The sequence below is a fragment of the Ascaphus truei genome, chromosome 5, assembly GCF_040206685.1.
Source record: "Ascaphus truei isolate aAscTru1 chromosome 5, aAscTru1.hap1, whole genome shotgun sequence".
Lineage (NCBI taxonomy): Eukaryota > Metazoa > Chordata > Amphibia > Anura > Ascaphidae > Ascaphus > Ascaphus truei.
The window spans coordinates 264,793,463-264,805,706 of record NC_134487.1 but is presented as its reverse complement, the minus strand read 5'-3'; positions in this window follow the sequence as shown (position 1 = coordinate 264,805,706).

Below are 12,244 nucleotides of genomic sequence, written 5' to 3'. Positions count from 1 at the left end.
CATACAGTATACAATACTTTTTTATAAACAGTATACTGTGTAATAAACCCGAAAAAATAAAAACTATGCATTTATTCTACATGTATTACCGTACTGTACATACTGTACAGTATGTGTCTTCTATACAGTGCCAGTACATACAGTACAGTACTGTATGTGTCTTCTATTTTTATTTTAATACTCTTGTACTGAGCATGCCTACAGTATACAGTACAGTGTGCCTGGACAGTAGTGTACATTCTAGAAACACTGTATTTTGTTACAGTAGCAAAGGAGCCAATGGAACAATGTAAAATAAATCAACATGTTCTTTTATTGGTGGAGAAAGTACAAAAACATTTATTTACAAATACTGTACAATGTAGAAACATTTTAAGTGCACAGCAATTCAAAACATCAACAGGTGTATGGTTTACTGCTACAGTAGTTAAAATATTTATGTATAGAAAGTAAAAACATTTACAGTCAGTCAGTATGGTTTACAGTCACATGTTTTAAAAAAACAAATTCTTTATTCATAAAATATACAAAACGCAACATCTCCTTTATTAAAGTCAAAACATATACAGTGGGATGGTGTGCAAAACAGTCTGCACCAGTACAGTCCTCGAGGGCAGCAGACAGGCCCGGTTTTCAGGACAACCTTGAAAACCGTGCCTGTTTGCGCCCCTCCGGGACTGGAATTGTGCAGGTCCTGTGTGTGTGTACAGCAGGTTAAAACATTTCTGTATAAATACAAGTTAAAAAACACACAACAACATCTCCTTTATTTAAGTACAGCAGGTCAAAACATGTACAATACAGTTCAGCACAACAGTATGGTCTTACCTGTGATTAAAAAAATTCTTTATTCATAAAATACAGTATACAAAACGCAACATCTCCTTTATTAAAGAAACATACAGAATACAGTACAGTGGGATGGTGTGCAAAACAGTCAGTCAGGCCTGCACCAGTACAGTCCTCGAGGGCAGCAGAGAGGCCCAGTTTTCAGGACAACCTTGAAAACCGTGCCTGTTTGCGGCCCTCCGGGACAGGATTTGTGCAGGTCCTGTGTGTGTGTGTACAGCAAGTTAAAGAAGTAAGTTAAATACAGTACAGCAGGTCAAAACATCTCCTTTATTTAAGTTCAGCAGGTCAAAACATGTATAGCACAGTTCAGTACAATAGTATGGTCTTAGAGTTCCCGTGATTAAGCCATAAAGTTCACCACATTGTCCATCCATGGCCGATTCCTTGCATGGCGCAAAACGCCATTAATGCAGTCTCGAACGCCTTTCATTACAGGATCTGTAATTGGATAAAAGTGCCGCATTTCATCCTGAATGTTCTTTCTTAAATTGGCAGGAAGTGCCTTTTTTACACGATTTCCGTCGTAGTTCACTTTGAAGGCCCAGTCACAGTAGGGAACATGGTGCTTAAAAAGTAACAAGGCATACTTGTGGGGTGCACCAGCACTCATCACCCTATACTTCTCCCTGAGCGTCGGTGGCTGATCGCACAGGGTGATGTCGGGCACCGTATCGATGCGAGCGAATGTAGGTCTTCTGCGAGCGGGTGTGCTTGAGGCGACGGGCAATGTTAGGTTGTCTGGGAGGAAGCTTTCCTCCGGTCTTGGTCGCCGTGTTGTCTCCTGGCGTGGTCTTGACGGGGTTGTCATGTGCTCCTCAACGGCATACATGTACATTACATCTTCTGGTGGAGGGGGTACGCTTGGTGATGGAAGGGGGTCGATGCTCCCATTCATCACATCCATGTCACCCCCCTGCTCCGGCGTCGGGGAAACAAGGGCATTAATACCGAGCAAATGATGTATACCTGCTATGTCAGCCTCTATCTTCTCCATCCGTCGATCCATCCGTTGATTCATATCTAGCATCCGTTGATCCATATGTATCATCCGTTGATCCATATGTAGCATCCGTTGCTCCACATTTAACATGGTCTCCAGAAGCAAATCTATCTTTGCTAGCACAATAGAGTTCCCGGAGAGATCCACACTTATCCCATTCAGCATCTGGTCTAACGAGCTGCTTCTTGTGCATGGCGTGTGGACATCTGGGTGGATGGGTGCAACGGAGGATGAGATGGGGGTTCCATGGAGAGAAGCGGCAGCGACGTCGAAGAAGGGTGGAGGAGGTGACCTGTGGATATCCGGTAAAGGAGAAGCGGCAGCGTCGTCGAAGAGGGATGGAGAAAGTGACCTTTGGATTTCTGGGCAAGAAGCAGAGTCGTCTAAGAAAAAAAGGAGAAAGTGACCCGTGGATTTCAGAGGCGGCAGCGTCGTCGGATAGAACCGGAGAAGATGACCTGTGGCTTTCCGGGAGGGCGGCGGCAGCATCGAGGACGAGGGGCGGAGAAGACGGGCTGAAGATTTCCGGGACAGCGGCGGCAGAGTCGTCGAAGCGTATGTGAGGAAGTGGTCTGCGGGTTCGATGGGTTGGCTGCCAATCGTTTTGCGTCGAGAGTACATCACCGTATATCTTCTTGACATAATAAGGCTGACGTCTATGAAAGCCCTTAGCCTTTGGGGTCAGCAGAAGGTTTGCTTTATTGGCCTTAGCCTGTCGCTTTTGCCTTGGCGTGGAAACAGCAACTGCCTTTCGCTTTTTCTGCATGACAGGCATGGCAGAGGCGAGTGGGTTCCTGCATCCGTAGAATCGGGGTTGCTCCATGGAAGCAGGTGGCACAATGCAGTATCTGGACAAGGGCAAGTTCAGATAAAGATCATCGAGTGGTGGGCTATGCAAAGTGTGTAACCTTTTATGCATTGCGACGAGGTACAGGTGTTGAAAGTGGCGTACTCTAATGTGAGTCATAACCGTATAAATACACCATCCATTTTGTGGATTCACTGCACATTGAATACACATCGACTAAACATCGAATATACATTCTTGTGTTTGTATTTCTTTCTACTCGCAGCAATGGTTGTTAAAAAGATTTCCAAGGATCTCAGCATACGAATTAAGGAGATGTACACGAGCGGACACCGAATTGCTGCTATCCAACGCTGGTTAGCTACTTCTGGGCTCGTTGTGCCAGCAACCACCGTGAGCTATCGTGCACACGGAAAGAACAGAGAACGCAAAAGGGCACCAAGGGTAACTAACGCGTAAGTATATTTATAACACTTTAAAAAAAAAAATTAGATCCAAAAATGTACTGTACATCTACAGTACTGTATCTAATATTTTGTATATTCATATTTATATTATAACAGGATATATATTTTGTATATTTATATTACAACAGGATATATATTTTGTATAATTATATTTATTATTACAACAGTATATATTTTGTATATTTATATTTATATTACAACAGGATATATATTTTGTATATTTATATTTATATTACAACAGTATATATATTTTGTATATTTATATTTATATTACAACAGTATATATATTTTGTATATTTATATTTATATTACAACAGTATATATATTTTGTATATTTATATTTATATTACAACAGTATATATATTTTGTATATTTATATTTATATTACAACAGTATATATATTTTGTATATTTATATTTATATTACAACAGTTTTATATTCTGCATATTAATAGAACAATATATTGTATCCTGTTGATCTACTGTCTCTAATATTTTTACTTTCCGGAATGTTTTTCTTTACAATGTAGGGAGACAACTCTTCTGGTGGACAAAATAAGTGAGGAGAATGATGAGAAGAGTGCATTAAGGGTCAAATACACTCTGCATGCAAATCACAATCTCACTGTATCCGAGACCAGCATAAAGAAGATGAGACGCAGCATTGGATGGAAATATGGACGTGTGAGGTTAGTACTGGACAGTACAGGAGGTAAAAGTTTTGTTTAGGAAACTGTACTGTACCGCTAAAATTATTTAAGTAAGATTTGATGATAATGATTATTCTAGGAGAGATACCTCAGAATCTAGGCCCAATAGAAGTGAGAGAGACACATATAAAGATAATAAAAGACCATCAGAAACAGTAGGGGGAGCTAGAAGTAAAGAAAGATCTACTATGCATTTTTTAGACCAGGGAGCGTCTTCCAGTTCATGGGAGACGAAGAACAAATATGCACCCCTAGAAGACAGGGACAACCAAGTAGGAAACAGAAGGTCAAGAGATTCAGAGGAAAGAGAGGAGGATGTAAGAGGTAAAAAGAAGAAAACAGGAGAGGGGGGAATATGATCACGAACAGGAACATTTTTAATTTAAGTACAAAAGTCCTCACTAACACTCAGGAGGAGGTCATTTCTAAAGGGTTGACATTTGCTCCAACCAGAGGGCCAGACAATTTCAGTCTATTTATTGATGCCAACAGATTTCTAAGGAAATTGACAACCAAAAGGTTTTTTTATCCAAAAATAAAGGTATTTTAAGTAATGTTGAAGAGAGAAGTCAGTCAAAGGAAGATATTTTCCAACACACAAAAATAAGACAAAAATCCACGTTTTACCCCAGTTTCTCAAAGGGACATCATTTAGAAGTATTTTTTCAATTGATAACTAAAGATTTTGAAAAGATAGTGAGTCAAGAGAATAAATATAGGAACAACCTCAGTAAAGAACAAAGAGAAGCAGTCAAACAACTAAGTGAAGATAAAGATATCATTATAAAACAAGCTGATAAGGGGGGTTTGTAATAATGTATAGGGAATTCTACATCAAAGAAGCAGAAAGAATACTAATGGATGAGAATACATATAGAAAATTACCCAAGGATCCAACAAAAGAATTTCAGGCAGAAATAGAGAAGTTTTTACAAGAAGGAAGAGAATTAGGGATACTCACAGAAGAAGAACTAAGATATTTGAAAAATTAATATCCTATGATGCCGATATTCTATTTCCTGCCTAAAATACACAAGAATAAAACCAACCCCCATGGTAGGCCCATTATTTCAGGGATAAACTCTATGACGGCAAATATCTCAGAATATATCGATTATTTTTTGCAAAAATATGTTGTCCAAAATAAATCACATTTAAAAGATACGAGTGAAGTTCCAAGGATTTTAAATAATCTGACATGGAATAATGAGTTTATCCTTGTAACATGTGATGTTTCAGCTTTATATACTTCAATCAGACATCAGTAGGGTATAGAAGCAGTGAAACATGTATTATCAAGAGATTTAAATATATTGGAAGAACAGATGGAGTTTCTATTGAAAGGAATAGAGTTTATCTTGACACATAATTTCTTCAATTTTGATGGCGATCATTTCCTCCAGCTGTGTGGCACGGCAATGGGGACCAGGTTCGCACCGAGTTATGCCAACATTTTCATGGGAATATGGGAAGAGGATGATATTGGTCTAACCATGAATTCGGTGCGAACCTGGTCCTATGGAAGAGATACATCAATGATGTGCTCATAGTTTGGAGGGAAAGTGAACAAGAGCTGGATAAGTTTCTGGAATATATAAATAAGAATGACCGCAACTTATGTTTCACATCAAATAATAGTAAATTAGAGATATAATTTCTGGATCTGATAATATATATAGAGGATGGGGCTATTAAAACTAAAAATCTATTTAAAAAAGTAGATGTCAATAATTATATCGATAACTCTAGTTGCCACCATCCTAAATGGTTAGCAAATATCCCCTACGGACAGCTGCGTCAGATTAAAAGAAATTGTACCGATGATAAATGCACAAACAACAGTCAGAAATTCTGATAGAGAAGTTTAGAGAAAAAGGATATTGTGAAAGTAACATAAAGAAAGCGGTAATGAGAACAAATGAGTTACAAAGGGAAAAAATCCTCTATCCAAATATAACTGATGAAAGGCCATCAAAAAAGAAGATTGACTTCCAGTCGACATTTATCACACAATATAATCGAGAAGCAAATAAAATGAAAGATGTGATTTTTAGACATTGGCATGTCCTTAGAAATGACCCAATCCTAGGAAGTGAGATACCAGAAAGACCACAAGTTATTTTTAAGAAAGCAAACAATTTGAAGAGTAGACTAGCTCCAAGCACTTTTAAGAAAGGAAAAATAGAAATTTCGAGTACTACATGGCTGAAATCTCCTATAGGTTTCCATAAGTGTGGCAGATGTAAGGCCTGTGAATATGGTTCAAATGAGAAAACACATTTTTATTCAAATACAACAAAAGAGAAATTCAGTACAACAGATTTCATCAACTGTACAATGGATTTTGTAGTTTATTTAATTGAATGTCCATGTGGACAACAGTACATAGGCCGCACGACCCGCCCACTGAAAATCAGAATATTAGTACATATAGGAAATATACGAAGAAAACTGCAGAGCCATACAGTACCGAAACATTTTGAATTATGTCATGGAAGTAATCCAAAAGGTCTGACTTTCAGAGGGATAGAGAGAGTGAAGGCTCATTGGAGTGGCGGCAACAGGGTGTCTCTCTTATAACAAAGGGAGACATTCTGGATACATAAAATGAAAACCATGAGCCATCAAGGCATGAATGTCGATATAGACATTGCCGCTTTCCTGTGACCCTTTGCCATCACTATACCCTTATAGAGATAGGACAATCTTCATGTATTTTTTATTTCATTTTTATTTTATATTATATGTAAAGTTTTGCTTTTTTATATCCCTAGTGAGTGATTACATTGATTTTATAGTATTTTGATTGTTTAGAATTTATTCATAGGATTGATATGATGATTTGGATATAATTCCATGTACTTAATCCTGTTTTCTTCTTCTTTTCCTCTTTTTCCCTTCATCTACCTCGTCCTCCATCTCCTCTGTATAATATGAGGAATATGCATTTATAGTCTATATTGTCAATTTTAGATAATAAAGTAATATGTTCCCGTTTCCCAAAGATAATCATGATCGCTTTTGGATGGTGTGAGATGTCGGCCACATCCTATAAATAATAGACAGATTTGTTTATATCATTTTATTAGAGGTAGGAGATATAATGTATTGTATCTTGCAAAATAATTTGTATATGCATGTGATAATGCGTCAGAATGTTGTACTATACTTCGTACACACAGCGCTCCCATTGGTTAAACATAGACCAATCATGGTGCTTATAAATATACCTACAGACCAATGAGAGCAAGAGAACTGCTATAAGTTGGAAGAATGAGAAGCCAATCATAGACTCCTGACGAAGCGACGACAGCGAAACGCATAGAGTCAGAAGCGCCCTGCTGTCGCCACTCACCTATACTCGATCTGCACCTTAGAGTCCCCTCCATTCGGTGAATTTCAACCGTGCCGCAATACCGGAAGTGAGACGCTGGTGAACCGGAAGTGACGCGACGGGAGAGTCGGGCAGAGGGGTTGAGGATTGGGACACAGAGTTCGCTTTTCCTATGTGTCTGGTATAAGTTTTATTGATGTAAGCACACACCTATATGGGTTTTTAGTAATTAAAGTGTTCATTTTTGTACGGTACACACTATGTCTGGCTTTCCATTTTCCCATATATATGGCTGATACCTTGGCAACCTGAGAGAATCAAAGTACCCCCAAGAACCCTGAGAAATAGAGAGAGAACCTACACGAATTTACCACACTACCCACATCAGTTTGGGTTACATGCTCATTAATTTATGAGAAAATGTGAGTTCTGAATTTATAGAAATCTACTGGATTTGGAGTATAACCGACAAAGACTGTGTTGCACTATTGTATCAGTTTTTTATTCCACAAATCCACCACTGAACGAGTTGCGCTCCCCTTTTCTTCCCACAAGTCTCACCCAGAGAGAATGTCAATTTTGTAAAGAAAAAATAGGACCAAAAATGCACAGGAGAAATAGAAAAAAAAAAAAACATAGTGTAATCTGTATATACTACAGGCAAAAATCCTGCTATAAATTATTGCACTTAAAGGATAGTAAATCAATATCAGCAAAATTGATTAATCTTAGCTGCTTCAGTTGTATTGAGAAGATCTTGAACGTCAGGTTCAGCTGGGGTCCAAGTCAAAAATACAACTGCTGGGCTCAGCCGGACTGGGAAAATTGGCTCAGCTCTCAGAGGAATTGTTTAGATAAGGAAAGAAAGGATTGTACAGATGTACAAACAATTTATTAAGCTAAAAAACACACATACAGTAAAAAGATATATCTGCCACAATCAATGCACACATCAGCCGAATCCACCGACTTGCTTAGTCTCAAGAAAAACATCCTGCGTTCTTCTCCCACTGTCTTGTCCTACACACGATCTTTCCCAACACACAGGGGTCTTCGGGAGCTCAAAGGGACGCCACGTGTCCTTTTCTACCAGTATCTCCGTGCACCCGGATCGCTTCCGCTTCACGTGAGTATTCAACTCACGTCTCGCGAGATTTCCGTTGGATAGTCAGTCATTCGGCAATACTGCATGCATGTCCTCCTGGGAATTCTTCAAACATACTCAGTATCCACATCATCTACCCAACTAGTTTCACCTATTGGCTTCATCAGGGGCATGTAAGGGAGCTACTCACCCTCTCCCTATTTATACCTTTTCAAGATGATGTTGTCAAAAAAGGTATTTATTCAAACCCTGTGAAGTAACCGAACACAGCTGTATGCACAACGTTTCGGACCACCATAGGTCCTTTATCAAGGTCCTATTTTTCTTTACAAAACTAACTAGATATATTTGAAAATATCACATAATGTTGTGCATCGGTATATGCAAAAAAATCTATCTCAATATAACATTTTGAACATAATAAAATAATCTTTAACTAGTCATCTAGTTAACCTTGGTGACTTGGGGATAAGTGTTAACCCCAAGTGTACTGTAAATACCATTAAAATTCCAGCAGAGACAATTGTGTTGTACAAGCATCTATGATAATATACAGTATACCCGATATAAACAAAAGTCTTGTCTGATATACCAATATTCTGTATGTTACATGCACCTAGTAGAATTGTGAAATGTGTAGGTCTTAGCATGATTAGTATACATACAGATGTAGCAGCCGTTATTGCTTCAGCAGGCATGTTGCAGCGGGACACACACAATGCGGCAGCGGGAGCAACTGCCAATGTAAACGCATTGGCCTTGTGAAAAAAATGAGCAGGCTAACGTGACAGTGGGTGCAATAACGCCTGCTACAACGGCACATCCATATTGTCTACATTTGGTAAATACAATCGTAGTAATATCATACTGAGTCAATAGACATGTGTTTCTAAACATGGTAATAATAGAGGCAAAATGGTACACCAAATTACGGACAACCACAAACAAATGTAACTAAAAACCATGGGGAGAGTGGCAACAGAATCCAGTACAATGAAAAAAGATAGTGACCCATGTGGGACTGCTACAGTAGATTGGACACAAGTGGGGACTTGAGCAAGGAATGAAGATAAAACAAGAATGCATGACGCTCTGAAAACAAAGGAAATGGAAGAAAGTAACTCTAGGTTACCAATCAGATGATCACAGAGCCGGCACCTCAATTAAAGGGAATAGCTCTGATCTGGCATACTGTAATCTGAACAAATAATGCCTGTAGATTATACATAAAGGAGTAAAGGTATACAAGCGTACTATGCCAGGTCTTCATTATCAATTGAAGATAAAATGTTTTCAAACAAAAAACTATGATATATAAAGGATTACTCGTTATATTCATGCACTAATACGGAAAATCCCATTGGCTTTAGTTGTATATAGTAAAAAATAAATAAAGTAGTCTATACTTTGTAAGATAAAATGATACCAACAAAGTTGATAAGAACATACAGTAAATATATTCATGGATACAGACATATCAAGTTACAGATATACATTTTATTTATTTATTTATTTATCAAATGTTTTACCAGGAAGTAATACATTGAGTTACCTCTCATTTTCAAGTATGTCCTGGGCAAAGAGTTATGATGACAATAAATAGTTACATTAAATGAATATAGGTTATACATTCAATTTATAGATATTTCATGGACAATTAAAGATAACATATGAATTGTATCAGAGCATCTTTAACATCAGAGAATGGCAGCAAATGGCTGACTCCTGTGTTCTCATATCAAAGAGAGCCCTGAGGTTACGTGATAGCAGATGAAAGCAAACAGACATACCCAGCAAAACTGCAGGAGTGGGGGGAGGAGGAAGAGATGGTGACAAACTCCAGGATTTTCAAGATGTGCCTGCCCTTTCTTGATGAAATTAACCCTGCTCACGCTGGCTTAGTGGACGTGAGCAGTAAAGGGGAAGATTGGTGGGAAGCCACTATATGGGGAGCCACATTTGGTGTGACTCCCGTGTTCTCGTATCAAAGAGAGACCTGAGGTTAAGTGACAGCAGATGAAAGCAAACAGACATACCCAGCAAAACTGCAGGAGTGGGGGGAGGAGGAAGAGAAGGTGACAAACTCCAGGATTTTCAAGATGTGCCTGCCCTTTCTTGATGAAATTAACCCTGCTCACGCTGGCTTAGTGGACGTGAGCATTAAAGGGGAAGATTGGTGGGGAGCCACTATATGGGGAGCCACATTTGGTGTGACTCCTGTGTTCTCGTATCAAAGAGATACCTGAGGTGAAGTGATAGCAGCTCAAAACAATCAGGGCCTCCCAGCAAAATGCAGCATGAGGGGGGGGGGTAAGGGGGATGGGGGGAGGTGTTAAAGGATCTACTTGACAACTAGGGATTGATAAAGTAGAAAATGATAAATGAACTCCATAGGCATTGGTACAGCAGTGGGTGCTTAAACCTAATCTAGTGTAGACTAGGTCCCTACATTCAACTAGCGAGCAAGACAAGATGATCGAGCCATAGAAAATAAACTGCATCGGTCCGAAACTTGATTTCCAGAGTGTCAGAAGCATCATAGAAAAATGATATCATTGATTATTATATTATATTATATTAATGAATCTGTTTAGGAAATAGAGCTCCTAATGTATGGAAGCAGTATATTTCTCTATGGCGCAGGATTCTCCTATGATCACTTACTGTAGGAGGATTTTTTTTACAAACCTGAAACTTTATATGCACATGCAAAGAAATGTTTAGATACAGGTGAGTCTGCTACCTCATTACATTACATTTGTGTTGATAAAGGTGTTACTTCATAGATCTAAAAGCATAGAGTTTATCACATAGACCTTTCAATGCATACACTACAAAAGGTGTGTTACATGTAAAATACCTTAGTTTGATCAATTTAACAGTAATTTATTTCTATCTGAGGGTGTTTAAATATGTGGCTAATTTATCCTTCACCTTACGTATTGAAACATTCAGGAGATGTATTTTCTGCCTATCAGATTCCAATGTGAATTTAATTGTTGAATGGGCTGTTTTAACTTCCTCTAACATGGCGTGTAATTGTTCCACACGCCTTGTTCAGATAAAGAAAATATCGTCACTATACCGTCCCCAGTTATGTATGTGCGCATTATGGTTTTAATTGTTAAGAAACAATTATTTTTCAATTATATACTGTACATAAAAATGTGTTCATGTATGAGGGGGCACTATGAACCCTCATGGCTGTACCTTGAATCTTCATATAATCAGTATCAAAACTAAATATATTTTTTTGGCAACACAATTTCCAAAAGCCTTAATAGGGAGATTATCACAGATCATAGTAGATTTCAATGCTTATTTTACAGCAAAAACTCGTTCCTTATGTGGGATAGCAGTATAACATTTTTGAACATCAATTGTACATAATATCAGACTCTTTAAGATCAGAAATCATTGACATATTGTTCAGAAAATATGTGGTGTCTTTAATATAAGTATTGAATCCCAGCATTTGGCTTTAGGAAACAATCCAAGTACTGTGAACGCGTTTGTAAGAGGTTATGCATCCCTGAATCTATCAGATAGACCAGTTGGTTTGACATATTTTTGTGTATTTTGGCATTTATATAGAGCACTAGAGTGATGATAAAATTCTTCAAAAAGAACTCTGCTGTGTTCTAGTAAATAATGCCCTTATCAAGAGCCTACACTACCACCTCTTTGACGTTAGTTTCAATCATACACGTTGAGTCAGAGGAAAGTAGTCAGTCATTTTCTGTATTACTTAATTGGCATCTAGTCCCTGCGATGTACATATATCCCTGTCCATCACTATTACTCTCCCTCCTTAGTCGGTGTTTTTTAACAATTATGTTTTTGGGAAGTGTGTCGTGTGAACATACAGTAGCTTTAACTTCTCTTTTTGATATTAGAGTTGACCTTTTCATTGTAATTTATTGTTCTGAAATCATGATGTTCAGTTTGTTCTTTATTTTATACAGTTGT